A 25,324-nucleotide genomic window follows, 5' to 3' on the forward strand; every position below is an offset into this window, starting at 1 on the left:
AAGCTTTCCCTACTAACCACAAACTTTGCAGGAACTAGAGATTTAATCTCCAAGTAAGTAAATGAATCGGACAGTTATTACCTTCATTAGAAATAATTTTTTTTTTTTTTTTGGTTTTTCGAGACAGGGTTTCTCTGTGTAGCTTTGCGCCTGTCCTGGAACTCACTTGGTAGCACAGACTGGCCTCGAACTCACAGAGATCCGCCTGGCTCTGCCTCCCGAGTGCTGGGATTAAAGGCGTGCGCCACCACCGCCCGGCTTAGAAATAATTTTAAAGGAAAATATTTCATTTCTTTTTGAGAATGTTAATAGTCCCCTAAATATATTCCTAGGTGTCCAGAAATAAAAAAAAGTCCTGAGGCTTAGGAGATGTGGGTCAAATATTAATCTTTAACATACTAAGGCTCAAAACTGAATCAATAGTGTGAGTAAGAAATATATAAAGAAACACATGACTTTTACAGCATTTACTGTGTCAGAATATGTTCTAAAAGCTATATAGTAACTCTTTACAATAAGCCTAGAAAGTGGATGTTGTTATTACCCTCGCTTTGGGGATACATTATTCACTATAAGTGCCATAAACTCCACAATTCAAGATTTATGGCAGGAATATGCATCTTGGCCCTCTGGTTCCAAAATTTACATCCTCAAGTACAGAATCATATTGTGGTTACCACAGCATTTGCAAACACAATGTACCAACCCCTTTACTATGCAGTAAGCTTGTCCTTGGCTCTGGGAGTGAACATTTTGTAATGTCTTATCTGTTTGCACGGAGGCCATAACAGTAAGATTTATGAAAGTAGGGGCCTTAGCTTTCTCGAGGCTGAAAGCCAAGGTCAACAGCGAAGTGGGCAGTGAGCCAGACCCACACAGGCAATCAGTCCCATTCACATGACTGTACCCTGATAAAAAGCTCTGGACATCGAGGCATGAGTAACTTCACTAGCAACAGAGGAAGGGCTGCCCACATATTGGCACTAGAGAAAGACAAATGGACGCTCATCCCTGGACCTCTCCTTCCCTGCCCTACGTGCCCTTCCCACTGCTGACTACGAGGGTTCATTTGCTATACCGAGCAGAACTGTGAGCACAGCATCTCTGAGAGAATCGGGCAGGCGTTTGAACCTGGAGGTGGCTGCACCTCCCCAGCCGCTGCCTCCTATCTAAGGTCCAGGGCAAGCCCTGTTTTTCCCCAGGTCTTCCTCAGTCATCTCTATGTGAAGGAATCCTTTCCTCTGTAGGACAGATAGAGTTGTAGTCCTTGAGAGCTGCCCTGCCGTGTACTCATACACTACTCTGTATCGTAACTTAAATGTCTAGATATGCCATGTATTTGTTTCCCCAAACACACCAAAGCCTCTGCGGGCAGCTTCAGCCTCAGTCTGTAGTGAGTTAAGTACTACTAGCAGTAGAGACAATAGAGATGGTAATTAAAAACCTGGGCTCTTTGAGTGCTTGGCTAGGGACTCTGGTCTCGGTCACCTTCTTTTTCATTCAGACACTCTTGATTTCAGCTTGACTCTACAAACACACAAACATCTTCCAAATTGATATTTCCACCTCTAACCGCTCCTCAAACTTCACACTCATATCTCCCCAAATGAAAGTGTGATGAGCATTTATCTTCAGTTTATTCAAAGGGAATTCCTAACCCAGTTCCCCCAAACCTGCTTTTTCCATAATCTTCCTCATCTTAGTAAACTCCACTTACCTAGTTTCTCAGACAAAACCCCCTGAAATCAACCCTGCCTTTTTTCTCCCCCTTCCAACCACAGATGATTTAGCACAGGCATATCCAATCTACGGCCCAGGACAGTGATGAATGCAGCCCAGCACATCTGTAAAGGACAACATCGTATCACAATGTCAAAAGGCTGACGGGGGCTGGTGAGACGCTGGGGAGGTAAAGTTGCCTGCTGCCACGCCTGACAACTTGAATTGGATCCCCAGAACCCAAATGGCAGAACAATAGACCCAATTCCCACGATTGTCCTCTGGCCTCCCTGCCTATGCCATGGAGCATGCACACACACAACATGTGTACTTATATACATACATACATACATACATACATACATACACACACAAAAAAAAAATTAACAAATGCTTTGTTTTTTAAGTTGGCCACCTCTGATCTAGCAAACCTGTCACATTCACTGACATCACCCTAGTCTAAGCCAGCAACATGCCTTGCTTTAATTACTGCCAATTGCTTCCTAACTGGTATGGTTTTACCTTGCCTCCACCTTCCAGTGTCTTCTCCACACAGCAGCCACATGATGTATAATGGGAATGATTTTATGAAAATAGAAGGCCTCATACTCAAATCATTTGTCTCTTGCAACAGCCCTGCAAAGCCCTATGTAATTTTGCTGCACGTTACCTCACTGGCCTCACTTCCTACCATCTAATCTCCAGGTTACTGATTCTGCCAGCAACACTGGTCTCCTAGTGTTGAGGGGTAAGAATTTTTTTCTTTTTCAAAAACAATTTATTTACTTATGTATTATTTTAGGTATGAGTGTTCTGTCTGCATGCATGCCAGAGAGATCTTCAATCCCATGTGGGTGCTGAGATTTGAACTCAGGACCTTTGGAAGAGCAGCCAGTGCTCTTATCTGCTGAGCCATCTCTCCAGCCCCAACCTCGTGAATTCTTGAACACATCAAGTACACTCCTGTCCTATGCTCTGTTAAATGTGTGTTCCTGTATGTTCAATCTCCCTCATCTCCTCCAGGTCTTTGGTCCTCTTTCTGGAGGAAAGGTGGGGAGAGGGAGAACTGAAGGAGAAGAGAGGAGTGGGGAAAGGGAAGTGGAGGAGGAGGGGCAGGAAGTGGGAGAGGGTGACAGGTCACCTTGTCTCTCAAAGGCCGCTCTCTCTGGGTGTAACTGAAAATCTTACATCCTAAAAAACCCCTTTGGTAGAAGCAACCACAACAGTTGGCTATCTATTTTGATTTAAGGTTCATGGGCCATGAGAGATGATGTATTTGAGTTCAGTGGTGTGTGGTACACAGTCAGTCTAATGTAGGACTTCAGTGGTGTGTGGTATACAATCAGTCTAATGTAGGACTTCAGTGGTGTGTGGTATACAATCAGTCTAATGTAGGAGTTCAGTGTTGTGTGGTACACAGTCAGTCTAATGTAGGAGTTCAGTGGTGTGTGGTACACAGTCAGTCTAATGTAGGAGTTCAGTGTTGTGTGGTACACAGTCAGTCTAATGTAGGAGTTCAGTGGTGTGTGGTATACAATCAGTCTAATGTAGGAGTTCAGTGTTGTGTGGTACACAGTCAGTCTAATGTAGGAGTTCAGTGGTGTGTGGTATACAATCAGTCTAATGTAGGAGTTCAGTGTTGTGTGGTACACAGTCAGTCTAATGTAGGAGTTCAGTGGTGTGTGGTACACAGTCAGTCTAATGTAGGAGTTCAGTGTTGTGTGGTACACAATCAGTCTAATGCAGGAGTTCAGTGGTGTGTGGTACACAGTCAGTCTAATGTAGGACTTCAGTGTTGTGTGGTATACAGTCAGTCTAATGTAGGACTTCAGTGTTGTGTGGTATACAGTCAGTCTAATGTAGGACTTCAGTGTTGTGTGGTATACAGTCAGTCTAATGTAGGACTTCAGTGTTGTGTGGTATACAGTCAGTCTAATGTAGGACTTCAGTGTTGTGTGGTACACAGTCAGTCTAATGTAGGACTTCAGTGTTGTGTGGTACACAGTCAGTCTAATGTAGGACTTCAGTGTTGTGTGGTACACAGTCTAATGTAGGAGTTCAGTGTTGTGTGGTACACAGTCTAATACAGGACTTCAGTGTTGTGTGGTACACAGTCTAATGTAGGACTTCAGTGGTGTGTGGTACACAGTCAGTCTAATGCAGGAGTTCAGTGGTGTGTGGTACACAGTCAGTCTAATGTAGGAGTTCAGGGGTGTGTGGTACACAGTCTAATGTAGGACTTCAGTGTTGTGTGGTACACAGTCTAATGCAGGACTTCAGTGTTGTGTTGTACACAGTCTAATGTAGGACTTCAGTGGTGTGTGGTACACAGTCAGTCTAATGCAGGACTTCAGTGTTGTGTGGTACACAGTCTAATGTAGGACTTCAGTGTTGTGTGGTACACAGTCTAATGTAGGAGTTCAGTGTTGTGTGGTACACAGTCTAATGTAGGACTTCAGTGGTGTGTGGTACACAGTCAGTCTAATGTAGGACTTCAGTGGTGTGTGGTACACAGTCAGTCTAATGCAGGAGTTCAGTGGTGTGTGGTACACAGTCTAATGTAGGACTTCAGTGGTGTGTGGTACACAGTCTAATGCAGGAGTTCAGTGTTGTGTGGTACACAGTCTAATGTAGGAGTTCAGTGTTGTGTGGTACACAGTCTAATGTAGGACTTCAGTGGTGTGTGGTACACAGTCAGTCTAATGTAGGACTTCAGTGTTGTGTGGTACACAGTCAGTCTAATGTAGGAGTTCAGTGTTGTGTGGTACACAGTCTAATGTAGGACTTCAGTGGTGTGTGGTACACAGTCAATCTAATGTAGGACTTCAGTGTTGTGTGGTACACAGTCTAATGTAGGAGTTCAGTGTTGTGTGGTACACAGTCTAATGTAGGAGTTCAGTGGTGTGTGGTACACAGTCAGTCTAATGTAGGACTTCAGTGTTGTGTGGTACACAGTCTAATGTAGGAGTTCAGTGTTGTGTGGTACACAGTCTAATGTAGGACTTCAGTGTTGTGTGGTACACAGTCAGTCTAATGTAGGAGTTCAGTGTTGTGTGGTATACAGTCTAATGTAGGAGTTCAGTGTTGTGTGGTACACAGTCTAATGTAGGACTTCAGTGTTGTGTGGTACACAGTCAGTCTAATGCAGGAGTTCAGTGGTGTGTGGTACACAGTCTAATGTAGGAGTTCAGTGGTGTGTGGTACACAGTCTAATGCAGGAGTTCAGTGGTGTGTGGTACACAGTCTAATGAAGGAGTTCAGTGGTGTGTGGTATACACAGTCTAATGTAGGACTTCAGTGTTGTGTGGTACACAGTCAGTCTAATGCAGGACTTCAATGGTATGTGGTACACAGTCAGTCTAATGTAGGAGCGCTCACAATTCAGACTCCAAGGGCTGGGGTGATAGCTCAGCTGTCAAAGCACTTGCCATGACAGCACAAGGACTGGAGTTCGGATCCCCAGAGCCCATGTAAAATGCTGGGTGGTGTGGTACAGAAAGGAGTCAGAAGGGCTGCTTCTGTCTTAGTGACGGTGCTAATAAAAATACCAACTGAGTGGGTACTACACAGTCAGTGCTGTTCGTGCAGGGCCTCATTAAATAGTCACTACACCTCCACAGCACACTCTGCCAGCAGTCCAGTTTTCAGGTGCACTTGAGGAAGATTAACACGTAAGTCTAAAGTCACACAAAAAACACAGCCAAGACTTAATCCCAAGTCTACTTGATCCAGTAAAACTTAAAAAATACAACGTTATATGACTTCCCTGGAGCGGGGCTGGGAAGCCCCAGCCGAGCATCTGAGCAGCCGAGCATCTGAGAAGCCGAGCAGCCGAGCAGCCGAGCAGCCGAGCAGCCGAGCAGCCGAGCAGCCGAGCAGCCGCGCAGCCGCGCAGCCGCCCACAGCACATTTGAAGGGCAGCGATTGAGAACGACTCGGCAGGGGATCCTGATGTGCACTGCTGCACCCATCAGGTGAAATCAACCCACACACAGGAAAGGGGATGCGAACTGAGGCGTGGCTAATCGCTAGGCAGCAGTAAATTACAAATGCAACAAATTGAGGAGCAAGGCATGGGGAGGAAACACCAGCTCCCTCCCGGGCTTCTCTGAAAAGACCCACTTTACCTTGAACAATCATCGGTACTCTTTGAAACTGTGATTTGAGGGCAGGAAAGAGAACTGTCAGTATTACTCACTCTAACCCACCACTATATTGACTTAATATATTAGAGTAAGTTATATTAATGTTCTAAAAATTTCAGTTACACACAGCTTTAATTAAACTATTTTTTTTTAAAGATTTTCCCCAGGATTTCTAACATCTACTGGGAAGTCTAACCAAGCTCCTACAAATGCGCACAAATTCACAAATATGACAGACTAGCAAGGTAGAACCTGAGAAAGCTGATAAACGCTATACTACTCCACATTCTCTAAGGTGATATCTTTTATAAAAGACTTTAATGTTTTGTGTACGGTGTTTTGCTTGCATGTACATTTGTGCACCGTGTGAATGCAGAGCCCCTGGAGTCCAGAAGAGGGCGTCAGGCTCCCTGGGACTCAAGTTACAGACAGTTATGAGCTGTGAGTGCTAGGAATGGAACCCAGGTCTCTGGAAGAGCCATCTCTCCAGCCCACTAAGGTGGTACCTTAGTGCTCCATACACAAATAGTGATGTCAAGGTAAGAGTTCATTCAGGGAGCAGGGGGGCAGAAGACAATGGCCAGAGGTCTGCCTGCCCCTGCGGGCAGCACCACAATGAGCAAACACGTGGTGGAGAAATGGGAGAGAAAGAGAAACAGAGTGGCCGTGTGCTGTGCGAGAGGTGGAACTGATGGTGAGGGACAGGCTGATGTGAGTGGCCTGCACTACCACCTGAGGCCGCGTGATGTCTGTGCCTGTGCTGTCCAGGGCCCTACTGAAGCAGGGGTCTGTGTTGACGTCCACGACCATGTTACCATCAAAGGCAACGAGCATGCCTGTGGTCCGGACCGCAGCTTAAACCCATGTTGATGTCCAAGGGCCGTCCTGAGCAGGCCCACCCCTCGCTGGCTCTGGGAGAGCCGCCCCCCTTCCCCCCCCCCTCCACCCCCCACCCTCTTACCAGCCTGAGGCATGGGGCAGGAGAGCTGGCCCGGCTCCTCACTGACCACCACACATGGAAAGCTGACCCTGCCCCTTGCCAGATGATCCTGCCCCTAGCAAGCTGCTTAGTGAGGTGGTAGCATGGGAGCAGAATTGGCCTTGCGGGGGATGGGAGAGCTGGCCCTGCACCTCAAGGAAGGATATATGGGAGGATTTGGAGGGAGGAAAGGGAAGGAGAAATGATGTAATTATAATCTCAAACAACAAAATACTTTTAAAAGAGGCTCTTCGTTAAACATATTGTAAATCCACCTGGGTTCTGGCTGATGTAAAAGATGACTGAGGAGAAGAGCCAGTGGAATCAGGAGCATGCATCAGAACACTTCCTGTCATTCAAATAAGCCAACGAATCTGTTCTCTCTCTCTGCAACCGCCTTCATTTAGAGCCCCAGGGTGTCCTTCCTGGTTCCTATGCAACCCCATTAGCTACTTAGCATTAATACTCAGTGTTGGAGAAGACACACTATGTGCAAGTGGTCATTTCCCGGAGGCCCAGGACGACCAACTCAGCTACCAACCATGCCCACGTCTAGGATTTTTTTTTTTTTTTTTTTTGGTTTTTCGAGACAGGGTTTCTCTGTGTAGCTTTGCGCCTCTCCTGGAACTCACTTGGTAGCCCAGGCTGGCCTCGAACTCACAGAGATCCGCCTGACTCGGCCTCCCGAGTGCTGGGATTAAAGGCGTGCGCCACCACTGGCCGGCAACGTCTAGGATTTTGAGTTGGCACTCCCCAGAATCTAACCCACTATGAGCTGCTGGAACTCATGAAGGGACTGGTCCTAAGAAACCATAACAGCAGGGCCTCCGTGTCTCCAGGCAACGAACGGCAGGATATCAGAGAGGAGCCTCTCTGGAGGTCCCGAATGGATGGCTACCAGAAGCCAGAGGCCTTGAACCTGACCAGCAACTCATGGCAAAGAACATTTGCAAGTAACGCTGTCTGGGCAAAAGAGTATACTGTGTGACACATCAAAGATCCCAGTGCCACTATGACAAACAAGTCTGTGGCCAAGAGGCTGGGAGAGGCTGGAGAAACGGAGGAGCGACTGGGTTTTTGCTGCTGCTGTTGTTTTGTGTTTGGGTGTTTTCTTAACAACATTTTTTTTTCTTTTTTCTTTTGGGAAACCATTTTTTTTTGGGGGGGGGTAGGGGGTGGAGGGGGCTACAAGGGTGGAGGGCAGATACAGAAAGACCAGGAAATGAGTGGGACTGGTGTGCATGATGTGAAATTTCCAAAGAATCGATTTAGAAAAATATGTTAAAGAAAAATTCAGCCACCCTTCCAAATGCTTAGCACAATAAAGTCCTCTGTCAAGATTCTGTGCTACATAACAACCAAACACATGACTTACAACGAAAACATGTGACTTACGCTACACTGAAGATTTTATTCCCATATTTTAACTTTAGCAACTAGGAATGCACAAAAGTCTCTTAAACATGACAACTTTTTAAGTAAAAATACAGTCCATCTTCTCACATCCCATACACCAAAGCCAAGTGCTCAGTTATAAGCTATTCTGTAACATCTGATTATCTAATATTATGAGGCTTTTGGAATTAAAAAAAATAATTTATTTTATGTGCACTGGTGTGAAGGTGTCAGATCCCCTAGAAGTGGAGTTACAGACAGCTGGGAGCTGCCATGTCAGTGCTGGGCATTGAACCTGTAAGAGCAGCCAGGGCTCTTAACCACTGAGCCATCTCTCCAGCTCCCCCCACCCCCCAGGCTTTTGGAATTTAAACAAGAGAATTATCTTTCACAGATGCCTTTTTTAATTATTTGTATAGGACTCCACCTAGTGGTAGAAAATATAAAAATAAGAAAATTTTAAAAATTAGAGAAATTCTAAAATTTAGAATCATCTAAAGTTTGGAGAAAGACGATTCTGGGAAGGTAATGATGCTGGTACATTGGGAAGATTCTAAATGTTAAAAGGGATGAAGTAAAAATTAATGCTTTTATTATCAACTGTAATCTGATAAATCGAGACACTTCAGTGTTCCGATAGATGTATAAATTTAATTCTGTAAATGAAATAGTAATATTTCATAGTTCTATTTTGGTAAAGAAAAAGTCTTTCTGATGAAAAAATTTAATTCCCAAGAAATATAAAAAAGGATTCTCATCTCCAGTAATTGGATTTTTTTTTAATCAAAAAGCACATATCCTCACACTTTTTTCAATACTTTTTCTTTCACTGTGTCTTCATTATAAAGAGTAAGTCCACCATAATATCCGGGAAGAAAATAAAATGTATTGGCTCCCAAAACATAATTTTTTTCCTAAAACATTTAAACTTTGAGAAAAATTGATGTAATCTCAAAGCATTTAATCCTCGATTCCACGTATTACCTATTTTTACTGAAATAACTATAGTTTCCTTTCCAAATAAAATAAGCAGTTTTCAGGTCGGGCGGTGGTGGCACACGTCTTTAATCCCAGCACTCGGGAGGCAGGGGCAGGTAGATCTTAGTGAGTTCGAGGCCAGCCTGGTCTACAAAGCGAGATCCAGGACAGGCACCATAGCTGCATAGAGAAATCTCGAAAAAAAAACAAACCAAAAAAAAAAAAAAAAAAAAAGCATTTTCCTCTATTCTAGAATGCCTCATTCTCTAATAGGATATGTGAGATGCATAGCCAAGAAAGAACTGGTCCAGGCCAATCTCTGCATAATGTTATTATGCAGAAAGATACTATGGTGGCCACCACCATAAAAAGATGCATTTTTATTAAAATGTAATTGAAAAAAAAAAAAAAAGGAGCCTCTCAAGGAAAGAGACTCCCAAATGCTAGAAAACTCAAAAAACTACCTTCAGGAATCTCTGGCACTAGTGACCCTGCTTCCGCCTTTTGGTGTCAAATCTTTCCAAACTTTTTTGAGAAAAAAATGTCACGACTTTGTCTCTGACAAGACTGTAGGAGCCGCCGACTCTCCCAGGCCTGCGACACCCGTCTACTTTTCGATGTCAGCCACAAGGGCGCTTCCGCTGTCACTCAAGAGACGCAGTAGGTTCAATCTGCACCTCCAGCAATAAAACCCGCTTCACATCCTTCAAGTACAGGCGTTCTCGGGGCTTCTCTGAATCAGTTCTTCAGATGCCAAATCAAGCTTAATTTCCAGCTTATCATTCTAATATATTTCTAATACAAGTTTAACATTTCATATTAATGAAATTACTTATCATTCATCTTTAAGCAATTTTAAATTAAATTCTCAGATTCTGAATACCACTCTTATTAATATCATAAAATGTCTAATTTATATTAAATATATTTAATAATTAACCACCATAGTCTACTGGATTCTGACAAACTAAACATTTTTAAATGCTGTTATGAAGACAATTTTAAATGGAAGTACAAAAAAAACTGATTATAAATTTCCAAAATCTATTAAAAACCATCCTATCCAATATATATTTTGTAATGTCAGTAAGTTTAGAAGTTCGCTAAGCTGTCATCAGTAATCACATGGCAACTGAAAAGGTGAGATTTTAAGATATTTCCTTTTCTTTTTTTTTTCGTTTTTCGAGACAGGGTTTCTCTGTGTAGCTTTTGCACCTTTCCTGGAACTCACTCTGTAGCCCAGGCTGGCCTCGAACTCACAGAGATCCGCCTGACTCGGCCTCCCGAGTGCTGAGATTAAAGGCGTGCGCCACCGCCGCCGCCACCCGGCAAGATATTTCCTTAAAGAAAGGACCACAAATTATGACGCTCTTTCAGAATGGGTCGGACAGAAGCATCCAGTCAGGATATGAGCAGTTACATAGCAAAAGTGAGCTAAGATGCAGGGAAACAGCTTTGCCCAGATTGCTCAGATAAAGCTGTGTGTGTGTGTGTGTGTGTGTGTGTGTGTGTGTGTGTGTACAGTGTGTGTGTGTACAGTGTGTGTGTATGTGTACAGTGTGTGTATGTGTACAGTATGTATGTGTGTACAGTGTATATGTGTGTAGTGTGTGTATGTGTGTGTACAGTGTATGTGTACAGTGTGTGTGTGTGTGTGTGTGTGTGTGTGTGTAGGAAGCTACACTGTGGTATTATATTTGTTATAACATGAGTGACCACTTTGTTTCTAGTTACATTTTTCATTCTTGGCTTTACAGATCGAGAATATAATTCAGTCTTTCCGGGGTACCATCTCTTCAGAAGCAGTTCAGAATTCACCTGAGACCCTGCAGCTGGAGCCAGAAATGGACCCAAAAACTACAAACCTTTTTAGATAAACTCAAGGCTCTGGATTTTTAACAACTATGTCAGAGGCATTACTCAAAAATAGTGAAGGAGATGCCATGTGGGAGAAAGGCCTCTTATTCATAAATTCACATGATTTGAAATTATTTTCTTTTAAACAAATAATAGATTCCACCTAACTTAAATGAGTAAAACATTTGGTCAAGAAACTACTTAATTTTGCGGAAAATTCCATTCCAAGGATGCTTTATCCTACATAAGCTTCAATACATACCTTACATTTCTTTCCAATTTCAGCTCAAGACAGTTACACTAGATGACACTCTAATTACACGGAACTTCCCCAGGCCTTCTACACAAAGTCTATACTATCTTTTTATTCATACATCACATCAAATTTATTTAGTGTATTTTGTTTGTTTGATTTTGTTTTTCAAGGCAGCTTTTCTCTGTGTAACAGCTCTGACTGTCCTGGAACTCACTTTGGAGACCAGGCTGGCCTCGAACTCAGAGATCCGCCTGCCTCTGCCTCCCAAGTGCTGGGATTAAAGGCATGTGCCACCTCCGCCCGGCCTGTTTAGTGATTTGTTTTGTTTTGTTTTAATCTTCTTAGTTCCTTGAGAACTGATGTCTTCCATCTTTATATTCAATTCACAAGTGTGAGGCTACAAAGTGTAAATTTTAGTAACAAGAATCACTCACTAGAGGGCACTCTTCACCAACAAGTAGCCCTCAGCAATCATACCCCTGTATCAATTTACGTGAATCTCACACTCAACCTAACTGACATCTGAGTAGTATAAAACCAAAATGAAATAAGCTTTCTCCTTTTTTTTTTGTTTGCTTGTTTGTTTTCTTTTAGTTTTTCAATACAGGGTCTCTCTATGTAGCCCTCGCGGCCCTGGAGTTCGCTATGTAGACAAGGCTGACCTCAAATTCCCATAGAACCACCTGCCTCTGTCTCCTGAGTGCTGGGATTAAAAGCATGCCCAGCTAATTTAAAGCTATTTTATCTTCTTAGTCATTATCTTAAAATAAGTATTTAAAATAGTGAAACAGAACTACGAACACAACAAAAATCCAATCTCAAGCTTCTGTGAGTGACCAGCACGGCACAGGATAAGCCCTTAGCACACACTAGCTGACATTTAGTAGGCATTATGGTACTGAAAGAACACACAGAAAAGTAATTTCCTGTGGTCGGGATGTAATTTATGAGAGAAGAATAAATAAGTAAAAAAAATTGTACTGTCATATTAAAGTAAGTATTTGAGTTTAAAATAAATACAAAAAAGTACGTGTATCCTATATACCAAAAGCTGATATGAAATCAACACTAACTCTTTGATTAAACGAACTGAATATCAAACTGTGCTTCACTTTCTACACCAACATTAAATACCTACAAATAGATTATTTTATGATTTATTCATGTGAAGTGTTGTATGCACATGATGCTAAAATCACAGATTAGTAAAATAGCCAAGCTTTCGGACAGGACTGTTAGCTGTTTAATCTACTTCAGCTTTATGTGTTCACTGTGATGTGTGTGTGTGTGTGTGTGTGTGTGCGCGCACACATGCACCTGTGCCACGGTACACTCGCAGAGGCCAGAAAACCCTCTGAGAGAGTTGGTTCTCTCCTTCCACCACGTGGATTCCAGGGACTGAACTCAGGTCAGCAGGTTTGGCAGCAAGCACCTTACCCAGCTGGGCCATCTTGTCAGCCAATCTGTGCAATGACATAAAAAAATTCCAGGAAGCAGCACATGATAATCTAGAAATAAGGCTCGGAAATAAGCCAAATTGAAATGGGTAGACTGCAGGAAAATAGCATTCCCAACACCACAGGCCTATGATGCTGATGAGGATGCCATCAAGCTTTCTGCATGTTTTCCTCCCAAATTATCTGTAATATAGTACTGCTACAAAATAACAACAACAATAACAATTAATAATAATAATAAAGATTAAGGTATCCTAAGATTGGCTGGGTATCCAAACCAACGGCTGCAGCGGAAATGAGAGTCCCTAAGGAGTTTAGGGGAGGGGCTATAGAACAGAGAACCCTGGAAAAGACTTCTGTTATAAAACACCCATTCTTTGTATATCTGCACACGAAATAGTTTATCCAGTTCACTACGTGTGCTCTTAAGATGCTCCATAAGGGGCTAGTGACACAGCTCAGAGGTTAAGAACCCTTGCTGCTCTTAGAGAGGACCCAGGTTTGACTCCCAGCACCCATACAGTAGCTCATGACCATTCACAACTCCGGTTCTATGAAATCCGAGACCCTTTCCCGAACTTTGCAGCACCAAGCACACATATGGTGCACATATAAACACACAAGCAAAACACACATCAATAAAGTTAATAAATCTAATAAAATAATGTTAATGCTTTATAAGATAATGGGAACCTGATTCAAGTTCAGTTGAAATTTGAAATATTCAAAAATTTTTCTACAATAGAGCTAACACACCCTACCCACTTTAAGGGTGAGAGGGGCTGGGGACTAGACCTCTCTCTGGTTTTGTCCATCTGCAGCACTGGAACAGGGACGCACGCTATAAGGGATTATCTGGCTTGTCTAAGCACCATGAAGAAGCAAAGGCCAAAAAATGAAGGGCTGTCTTCCTAAACTTCTGATGTTGAATTTTCCTTGCCTTGTGTTCCACTGTGTGGGGTTCCTGTCATTAGTTCTCACTAATAGTATTCCATCCCCGTGTATAGGAAACATTAGTTAACATTAGTTAACATTACTTCCTGTAACGAGTTGACACTCATGGGCCTGGCGTTAGCACTCTCTCTAACGCTGGGTAATAGTGCAGCCCACTCACTAATGAACATCCTCTATGGGAGGGCTGATGGTGTAATCAGCCAACACAGACTTCCAATAGACTTCCTCCTTCCTGTTTTCACATTCCTGACTAAAGAGACGTCCTTCCTGTTGACTTTCGGACTACTTGGTAAAATACAAAGGGTTAAGAAATGGAAGCACCCCACACGTATCATTTTATTTGTCTTCTAAAATAAACAATTGCTAAAATCATCTTTAATTTAAAAATCTCGCAAAAAAAATACAAAAATGAAAGATAAAAAAAATCTCACAACAATTAAGTAGATTAATGCATGTGGATAGAGATGGCTTCCCTAGAACAGTTGAGAAAATGTAACAAAAATATCAGCCTGTAGATAGGGCAGACCTAATGTGCATTTTGCCAATAGCTTACGAGTTGAACTTTAATGCTTTGCCAAAATCCCTCACAGGAACATTAGTTTACAATTAAGAAGAAATGTGCCTTAAGAAATGTGCAATTAAGAAAGAGTTGGCTTCTCAGCAAAACAGAAAAAAGAACACATGAACCCAGGGCAAAACATAATAATAATAATAAGGTACTTTGTAATGCTAAAAATTACAAGTGGAGTAGTATATTTATTTTTCAAAACAAAAATGTAACACTGATATTTATATACCCCAAAACAGGAATAAATTTTCACAAAACGAAGACTAGACTCTTTAAAAACCACTATTTAAAACTGTTATGTCAACAGGAAAAATACAAAATTCAAATAGCAAAATTTCTCTGAAGCAATAATAAGGAGATCAGACTATATGGACACAGCAAGGGAAAAACCAGATATAAAATAAAATCACTGGAGAAAAACCTACAGCATTAAATAACGGTATCAACTAAGCAGAGGGCCCAAACTCAAAGTCACAAAGTACAGAGATGAAGGACTCATCAAATAGAAGGGAGAATGGAATGTCAGGACACCAGTGGGGCTAACAAAACCAAAAGACAGGCTTCAACAGCCCCAGACCAGGCTGGGCAGGACCTCAGAAGCCATGTTTAAAACACCCGCATGCAGGTGGGGCAGGAGGCAGGACAGGCGCATCCCTGGGGCTAGCTGGCCACCCAGGTCAGCCTGATTGGCAAGTGTCAGACCAGTGAGAGACCCTGTCCCAGGAGAAAGGTACAGAGCCTGCAGAACAACAGCCAAGGTTGTCCTCTGGGCTCCACATGCACATGTACACACAACACACAAAAGCATGCGTAAATCAACAACAGACAAGCCACAAGCCGAAGTGTATACATAGGGTGTGTCCGTGATTGAAGTTGCAACTACCCAAAACTAGAACTGACGAGAGAAATATCATCAAAACAGAACAAATTATTAAATCATAAAATTATATTAGAATTCCAAAGTATTCAATAATACCTTGAATCAATAAAACTTGAGTACATGGATAATTTAATGAAATACAACTTATTGACCATCTAGGGACAGATGGTCTCAAACAGACTGATTATTGCAGAAGAAACGGAAAGAAGGAAAAGACCACCATGACAGCATCAGACCCGAGCTGATCTTCCCAAGGTCTCAGCCTGGAGAGGTCAGGTTTAGTTAATGTTTATGCAACACACAGAAACTGAAGGAGAGCTTCATTTTTGTTTCATGAGAAAGACAGGGCACTGACTCAAAGGCTGTCCCAAGGAGGCAAGCAGACCAACCTCACCTTACCAAGACAAAACATCCTTAAAAGCACACAGCACACCAAGGCACAGGAGACACAGATCACCAGCACCAAACAGCTATTCTGCAATGGCAGGACTGTTTCCTTAATGGGAAATCCAGCATCAATTCAGCCACTGGTAAAGCAAGAGAAAAATCAGAGGACTAACCCCAAAGGTGCAGAAAGGCACAGGACAAAAGTCAGCCGTTTTGTTAAACACTCCTCTAACCCCAAAGCCAGCTGTCCTGGGGTTCTCTGGCAGTTAGGGGACAGAAAAGGTGCTGACACTCTGCATTCGAGGTGGCTGCAATCCCAAGTGCTCAGGACCAAAGGTGTCAGCTATGGTCTTCCCTCAGATGCTGAGAAACCTGCACATACATCAGACGGCACGTCTCGGGGAAGGAGACATGAAGTGCATTTAGACTTCTTTATACCTCCTACACAGAGCTGAGTTGTAATCTAGGACACTATTTTTGGTAACTAAACATAAAGCAAACCATGCTGTGGGATTTCTCCCTTGTGGCATTATGTTGGTGCTCAAAAAGTCTCAGACTCTGGGGCATTTTGGAGACAGATTTCTCAGATTAGAAATACTCAATCTGTACTGTGTTCAACATGTGCATTAGACTATTAAGTCAGAAAAGAGAAAATCAAAAAACAAAACCAAAGAAAATTTAAAAACAACATAAGATTTAAGAAATGAGAAGAAAAAAGTAAAAGCTTGTCTAACGCATCATTATGGGTTGAATCTGAAATGTCCCCCACAGGCCACCGTTTTGAACATGCAGTCCCCAGCTGGCAGTGTCATCTTTGGAGGCTATGGAATCTGAGGTGGGGCCTGGGCTGGTGGGATGGTCAGTGGGGAGAGCACTTGCTGCACCAGCCTAACAACCTGGGTTCCAGCCCTGAAGCCCACCTAAAGGTAGGAGGAGAGACCCAACTACAGGTTGTCTCTGACCTCGACACATACGCTGTAGCACATGCACACACCTCCCATGTAAACAACAACAATAAACAAATGCAATTTTTAACGGAGGTGGAGCCTAGTCAGTTTTTTTAAGGTGATACCTGGTTCCCACCCCACTTTCCGGTCCTGCAGGACGGGAGGAGCCTTTCCACACTCCCAATGCAACGGACTGAGCAGCAGCTCGGCCTTGCCTCCCCTGCCATAGTGTCCTAAAATCCCTGTTTCCGATACTTTGGCTACAGCACCACAAAACCAACCAACACACACACACACACACACACACACACACACACACACACACACACACACACACAGTCAAAAAGTTGTCATCTGGGCTGAGGGTGTAGCTCAGTGACAGAGTATGTGCCAAGTTTGCACAAGGCACTGGGTAGTGAGAAAGGGCATAGCACAAAGATCACCAGCGTTTGTAGAGGGAGTGTGTGAGTGTGTGTCTGCGCAGCTGTGTGTATGTGTGGGTGTGGGTGGGTGTTACTTTGTGTAACTATAAAGAAATAGCTGAAATAGTTAACTATATATAAAGAAGGGTTTATTCGCCGGGCGGTGGTGGCGCACGCCTTTAATCCCAGCACTCGGGAGGCAGAGTCAGGCGGATCTCTGTGAGTTCGAGGCCAGCCTGGTCTCCAAAGCGAGTTCCAGGAAAGGCGCAAAGCTACAGAGAAACCCTGTCTCGAAAAACCAAAAAAAAAAAAAAAAAAAAAAAAAAGAAGGGTTTATTCTGGCTCACTGGATAAAGGAGGTCACTGCTTTGGGCTTGTGGCAAGGCAGCACACTGTGGTGGGAAACATGGCAGAGCAAATCTGCTCTCCTCATCAGCCAGAAAGCAGAAGAGGAAGAGGCTGGGGTCCCACAGCACCCTTCTAGGGCATGTCCCCAGTGACCCAAGTACCTCTCACTACACCCCATGTGATGGCTGTTCTTGGTTGTGAACATGACTACATCGAGAATTAACTAAAACCCAAATGCCTGGGCACACCTGTGAGGAATTTTTTTTTTTTTTAAGATGTGTTTATTTATTATACATAGTGTTCTGCCTGCATGTAGGCCTGCAGGCCAGAAGAGGGCACCAGATCTCATTACAGATGGTTGTGAGCCACCATGTGGCTGCTGGAAATTGAACTCAAGACCTCTGGAAGAGCAGCCAGTGCTCTTAGCCACTGAGCCATTTCTTCAGCCCCAATTTTTTTTTAAATTAAATCATTTGAAGTGGGAAGACCCACTTCTAACCCAGATCTCTGAGGTGGGAAGATCCACCTTTAATCTGGGCCACACCTTCTGCTGGCAGCCTACAGAAGGACATGGAAGAGGGAAGCTTGCTTTCTCTTTGCTGCTTGTTCTCACTAGCAAGTCCATTCCTTCACTGGCATTAGAGCCTATTTCTTTAGGATGCCAGAGTATAAGGAAGACTAGCTGAGACATCCAGCCTTGTGGACTAAATAAACTATTGGATGCTTGGACCTCCCATTGGTGGAGGAAGGTCCACTGTTGGACTAGCTAGACCACAGCCTGTAAGCCATTCCAATAAATCCCCTTTCTCCATATATAGAAATTCGTTCTATAAGTTCTGGTCCTAGAGAACCCTAACACACTCCACCTCCTAAGGTTTCATCACTTTCCAATAGAACCACCCTAGAAATAAAGCCTTTAATAAATAAGCTAACCACAGCAACATGTGCTTATTTATGTACGTATAAGACCAATTCTAAAACATAAGAAAAGACTCCATTAAAATAACAAAAAAATCAAATACAGTCACAATGCTACGTACTGATGGGACGATGCTCTTCACCTCTCTGTCCTTCTCTCCCTCCCTCTTGCCCTCTCCACCCTCCTCTCTCCCTCCCGTTTTGTTTGTTTGTTTTCTTTTTTGGTGGTACTAGGAACCAAACTCAGGCCTTCAATGCATATTAAACAAATACTCTATCATTAAGTTATATCCCCAATTCACAGGCTATGTTCTAAGAAATGAATTGTGAGATGAGTTTTGTCATTGAGTGAACACTACAGAGTGTATTTACATATACACATATAAATCAGGTGGCAAAGCCTACTACACATCTAGCTATCAGTATTTTAAATTTCTTTTATTTATTTATTTTTATTTTATTTTACTTTTTTTTTTTTACTTTCTTGTTGAAAAATAAGTCACGGCTGGGAACCTAACCCAATGGGAGATGACATGCTTAGCAAGCAGGAGACCTTAGTTCAATACCAACTATCACACAAAAAAAGAAAGCATACACATGCACCTAGGCCTACCTAGATGATCAATATCATTGTCTTTTACCTCCACATACTGTCCCACTGGAAGGTCTTGGGGGCTCAATAATATGCACAGAGCTGTGATCTCCTTTAACAACAAAGCCTTCACCTCCTAGAGGGCCTACGGCTGTCTTACAGCTGACTTTACACAGAAAAAGCAGAATCTAAAATGGTGATGTGGGGGCTAGAGATATGGCTCAGGGGTTATGAGTGTTTATTGATCATCCAGAGGAGCCAGGTTCAGTTCCCAGTACCCACATAATGCCTCACAATTGCCTGTAACTCCAGTTCCTGGGGATCCAACACCTTCTTCTGGCTCCTGCAGGTACCTGTATTCATGGTAGACTAAACTCAGGCAGGCACAAACACATATACATAAATAAAAAAAATAAATCTTTTTTCAAAATAAAATAATTTTCAGAAGAAAATTTCGGCCGGGCGGTGGTGGCACACGTCTTTAATCCCAGCACTCGGGAGGCAGAGGCAGGAGGATCTCTGTGAGTTCGAGGCCAGCCTGGGCTACCAAGTGAGTCCCAGGAAAGGCGCAAAGTTACACAGAGAAACCCTGTCTCGAAAAACCAAAACAAATAAAGAAAGAAAAGAAAATTTCAAAAGAAACCACTAACAGCCTCTTAAAAAGTATACAGTTGGCTGGGTGTTGGGGCACATGCCTTCAATCCCAGCGCTCAGGAGGCAGAGGCAGATGGAACTCTGTGAGGTTGAGGCAGGTCTACCGTACAAGTTCCAGGACAGCCAGGGCTGTTACACAGAAAAACTCTGTCTTGACAAACAAAACAAAAAAAGGAAACAGTTGTGCAAGCTTTACTTCTGTATGACCAGCAGCATAGTAAACCCCTTTACCACAGCCTCACCACAAAAATGACATTGAGGGTGCTGTGCTATGACATCACCAGAACTATGACATTACTGTCTAACATAAAGTTTCCAACTCCATCACAATCTTACAGGACCACCACCATATATGAAATCTGTCATTGATCAAAATGTCTCCACAAGGCATATGACTACAACTCTACACCTAATCTTAAGAGTTCTAAAATTTATTCATGGAATACTTTCAAATCAGATTATATTCTTGGATAGAAAGTCTTAAAATTACCAAGATGTATGTTCTCCCTAACTAATCAATTGTAATAAAATACTTTCAAGGTTTTTTTTAAGAGCTAGACAAGTTGATTACAAAGTTCAGTTGAAGAATAAACTAGAATTACCAGGAAACCCCTTTAAAAGGAAAAATGAGTAACAAGGTAGAGATAGCCCAATCAGATAGAGCAAACAACAAAGCCTCCATAATTAAAAAGGTCTCTTACAGGATGGGAAGAGACATAAAACATTAACAGAATAGAGGAACCAGATTCGGTCCCTTTCACTGTGTATGAAAATTCAGTACCTGATAGTGGTAACATCTAGAATCAATGTAGGGGGGAAAAATCTACTTTTTTAATAATTAGTATTAAACTACCCGGACTGCGTATAAAAAGGGATTAAACTAGAGCCATTCCTTACATCATACCTCAGGAATATACAACAAGAATCAGATGTAAAAGAAAAAATAAAATCATGTAAGTACCAAAAGAAAATACGGGTAAAGTCCCTTACAAGAGCATAAACTTTTATACTATGACAAAATCCAGAAACAACAAGGGGGAAAAATCTGGCTGTATTTTATTTAAAAAAAAAAAGCTTTTGCGGGGCTGGAGTGGTGGCTCAGTAGTTAAGAGCACTGGCTGCTCTTTCAAAGGACCCGGGTTCAATGCCCAGCACCTACATGGCAGTTCACAACTGTCTGTAACTCCAGTTCCAGGGTATCTGGCATCCTCACACAGACAAAACCTGAATGTACATAAAAATAAATAAATCTTTAAAAAAAAAGCAAGCTTTTGCATAAGGTAAAAAAATTAACCACAGGCAAACAACAAAATGAAAAAATGTTTCCAACTAATGGTACTTAAGTTTTTCGGTTTGTTTTTGTTTATAGTTTCTCTTTAATATTTACTAAATTTTTCTTTGACAATTTTACATATATACATATACATATATATAATGCATTCTTATTTCCTTGTTTGTGTTAGTTTAAAAGAAAATGGCCCCCAAAGAGAGTGGCACTATTAATTGGTGTGGTTTTGTTGGAATAGATATGGCCTTGTTGGAGGAAGTATGTCACTGTGGGAGTGAGCTTTAAGGTCTCATATATGCTCAAGTCATGCCAAGTGTCTCAGACCACTTCCTGTTGCCTGCACAAGATGCAGAACTCTCAGCTACCTCTCCAGCACCACATCTGTCTGCATGCTGCCATGTCCCACCATGATGATAATGGACTGAACCTCTGAACTGTAAGGTACCCGATTAAATGTTTTCCTGTATAAAAGTTGCCATGGCCATGGTGCCTCTTCACAGCAACAGAAACCCTAAGACACTGTTATCCCTCTCCTCCTTTCATGTCCCTTTTCCACATTTATGCCTTTATTTTGTTTTGTGACCCTCTGATTTTACCCAGTACTGGCTCTGTGGCCACTGTTTTGGAACTACCCACTGAAGCCTGGTGGGCTCACCATTTGGCACACAACTGAAGGCATTGGTTGTCCTTCTCCCAGAACCCATCAGTAGCCAACGGTACAGCAGGGATAGGTCAGAGTCCATTAGCCCACCCATCCATGACTGGCTGTTGACGGGCCTTGTGCGGGGCCAACCACAGCGCTATAGGATCATGTCTATCATGTCTGCAATAGCTGTGCCATGCCCTCAAAGCAGCAGCTCCATCTCTTCTACCTGCCAGTCTTTCTACTCATCTTCCGCAATGTTTCCTGAGCTTGAGAATGGGTAGCGTGTGTGCCCTAGTTAGGGCTGGGCGCTAAGCTATCAATCACTGTAAGCATCGTGAACACACATCATTCACCAGCAGTACCTATAAAGAGAAATTTCTCTGATTAAGGACGAGAGTAGCATTTGTCTACGAGAACACTTAGACTGCACCTTGGTGCTGGTCAATTTAGCTAACCCACTGTAGTGAAACCCCCAGGAGAAAGTTATACTAAGTGAGGTGACCCAGGCCAAGAAAACAAACCCACAGGTCTCGCTGATAAACGGATCCTCGCGTTGAATCTTCAGTACGCATTTAACTTGGAGTACCTGTACAAGCTAAAAAAATAAACTAGAAAGGGCCCACTGTGTGTTGCGGGGGTGGTGTTCAAAGTGGGAGTTGCCAGTAGGTGATTTGAAAATAGAGAGAACACTGAGAGTGGACAGGTTCAATTAGGAATGGGGGCTGAGAGGCCGGGGAGAAGAGAGAACACAGAAAGAGGGTTAAGTGAACTGAAGGATATCTGAAAAAGTCGTATGGAACCCACTACTTTGTAAGCCAATTTTAAAAAATGAGTTAAAAAAAAAGTTAAAGAGAGATCGGCTGCGTGGCTAGATAACACTGTTCCCAGAATCCACTGTTTATCAAAGAAAAACTCCAGTGCTAGATATGGGGTGCCTCTTTATATGGTCAGGCAGGCCACAGAGGACCCCAAAACAACACAGGCTACTTCCATGCCTCTTGATTACCCGCCAGACCTAGACCATCAGACAGTGCTGCCTGAGATACCTTGGGTACAAGCTGTATAGACTGCAAGCGGAAAGAGCTGGAAGACTCCACCCTGCCAGCTGGCTCTCACAGGGCCAGAGGTGCAGCAGGCCGCTAGGGAAGGTAAAACATCAATGGTCTCTACCAGAACCCTACAAACTCACTGCCAACCTGCCAGGCAAGATGTTCCTAAAGGTGAAATAGAGGCACAGTGTTAAGGGGGCAGCCAACTGCTCTCAGCTTGCATCAGAGGCCTGCCCCATGGAGGGAATGGACACATGCCTGCTACTGTGAACATGGTCACGCACAAACGTTTCTGAAAAGTTCTGAAAGTGTTACCACGGTTTTCTGGTTGTTTTTTATTTTGTTTTGTTTTATATCAAATTGGGTCCTTTTCCCTCTCAGAATTATGAACTAGTAACAAGACTCAGAACCAACTGAGAAGCAAAAGAGATTTTATTCTTGATCAAGAATGGGAGACATGGGAAAAAGACTTGAAAGTCAGTTTCTCGGCATATTGAGAGTCAGGAGAAACATAGGGTAAAAGAAATAAAGAGAAAGGATTGTTTAACAAAAGCAAAGAACAAGCATGTCATTTCTAGGAAAGAGATTTTTCTAGAATTTGGTTGAAGATTTTATATCCACCAAGGGCGCAGGTCTGGTATCTGAATCAGTAAGCTGTTTGTTTGCTCCATGTATATATGGGGTGGGGGTGGGGGGTGGGTGTAATGTGTACACTGGGGTGTGTGTGTGTGTGTGTGTGTGTGTGTGTGTGTAGGGGGGGTGTAATGTGTACACTGGGGTGTGTGTGTGTGTGTGTGTGTGTAGGGGGGGTGTAATGTGTACACTGGGGTGTGGGGGGGGTGTAATGTGTACACTGGAGTGTATGTGTGTGTGGGGGGTGTAATGTGTACACTGGGGTGTGGGGGGGGTGTAATGTGTACACTGGGGTGTGGGGGGGGGTGTAATGTGTACACTGGGGTGTGTGTGTGTGTGTGTAGGGGGGTGTAATGTGTACACTGGGGGGGGGTGTGTGTGTGCACATCTGTGTGGACTCCAGAGATCCGCACCATGTGCCTTTAACTGCTCTCTACCGTAGTCTTTGAGACTGTATCTCTCCTGAACCTGGAGTTGAACAATTTCGTATCTAAACTCAAGTCCCCACGCTTATACGGCAAGCACTTACCAAGCCACCTCTCCAACCCCTGGACCAACAAGTTTTTCTACCAGCGACTCTTAGGTCTCTTGACTAAAGTTACTGAAACGCATTTACAATCAGGAAGGATTTCACCTTCTCCCTGTATCTGTACAAAGGCTTAGCTTTAGAAGGCATTGATAATTTATTTTAGAAAGGCCTGGTTTAAAGGAGCACTCTTCTAGTTGGCTTACTGATACAAACGAGCCACGCTCAGCAGTGCACACCTTTGATCCCAGCACTCGGGAGGCTTAGCAGGAGGCATTACAGAAGTTCAGAACTAGCCTGAACTACAACTATCGAAAGAAAGAAAGAGAGAGAGGGAGGGAGGGAGGGAGGGAGGGAGGGAGGGAGGGAGGGAGGAAGGAAGGAAGGAGGACTACTCAATTCCAAGAAAATAAGGAAACTGGACTTTCACTATATTAAATGTGTTGATTATTTTAAAAAATCAAATATTCTTCCTACAGAAATTAACTCAGAAATGTTTAAATGCTCAATGTTGCATGACAGTAGAACCTTGGCAAACAATCCTAGTGTGATAATTTATTTATAAAATAGGCTATTTCTTATTTTTGATCATTTTATTCAATTAAGGTTTTCTTAACAATTTACCTGCTGATCAAGTAAGTTAGCATTACTTGAATAATACTAATATTATGAAAAAGGCAAGTTTATGCTCAAATAAACTGAATCATTACTTTTTAATAGGTCTAAAAATAATTACCAAGATCTTCAAGTAACTTTAAAAGCTAGATATTTAATTAATAATCATTCAATCATCCAGTTAAGTACAAGAGAATACTAGAACCGACAACCAAACACAACTGAATTATATACTCTGTTTCTCCTTTTTATATGTCCTGCAGAGGCCTTCTTTATATATAGGTTAGTTAATGCAAGTGTTTGTTTCTCCACTTAGTGAAAGTGCGTGACGGATATTTGTAACTTCAGAAGGTCGTGTGCTCATGGGCTTTACTAGTCTGATTGTAGTATTGCTCCGGTAGTTTTGATATGAAACATATTCATTGGGCAAAAGTTGAAATTATAAGCAGAAGTTAAAAATCATAGTAGGAAAAATGATGACAGAGAACGCAACTGTGCTTTTGTGTGTTTTTTCCAGAGCTGGTGGCCAGTCCTTGTAATCTCAACACTCAGAAAGCTGATGGAAGAGGACTATAGTGAATTCCAGGCTGGTCTGGGCTACCGAGTAAGTGTGAGGTACAAAGATAGATAGAGAGAGAGATAGATAGACAGACAGACAGACAGACAGATAGAAGAAAAAAAGGTAAGAATAATTCTCCATTTTTTGTTCTCTTTCACACTCTAAAATCTTACAGAAAAGTCCACAAAGCTTTTGCTTATATGGATTACAGCTAACAATATTACTGCATTGAAAATTAACATGAGGACCAGCAAGACGGCTCCGTAGGTAAAAGTACTTGCTGCACAAGCATGACAGGCTGAGTACAACCTCTGGAATCCAAATAAAGCTCTGTGACTTCCACAGGCACACCATGGCAAGTGCCCATGCACGCCGAGCACACACACACACACACACACACACACACACACACACACACACACTCACATATATACACACACACATTCACACACGGGGTGCGGGGCACATCATATACTCACACAAACATAGTAAGTTACATTTAAGTTTCAAAAAATCAAACCCATGTCAGAACATACTATCACACACTGTAAT

The 25,324-nt window shown here is 42.7% G+C and overlaps 1 protein-coding gene across 2 annotated transcripts in view; it reads right to left on the reverse strand.

Annotated features, from left to right (window-relative positions):
* Exoc6 (exocyst complex component 6) overlaps positions 1–25,324 on the reverse strand; it is a 140,267-nt gene that overhangs the window by 111,698 nt on the left and 3,245 nt on the right. The window lies entirely within an intron of this gene.

Source organism: Peromyscus californicus, unplaced genomic scaffold, assembly GCF_007827085.1.
Source record: "Peromyscus californicus insignis strain IS unplaced genomic scaffold, ASM782708v3 Scaffold_4__1_contigs__length_199733344, whole genome shotgun sequence".
Lineage (NCBI taxonomy): Eukaryota > Metazoa > Chordata > Mammalia > Rodentia > Cricetidae > Peromyscus > Peromyscus californicus.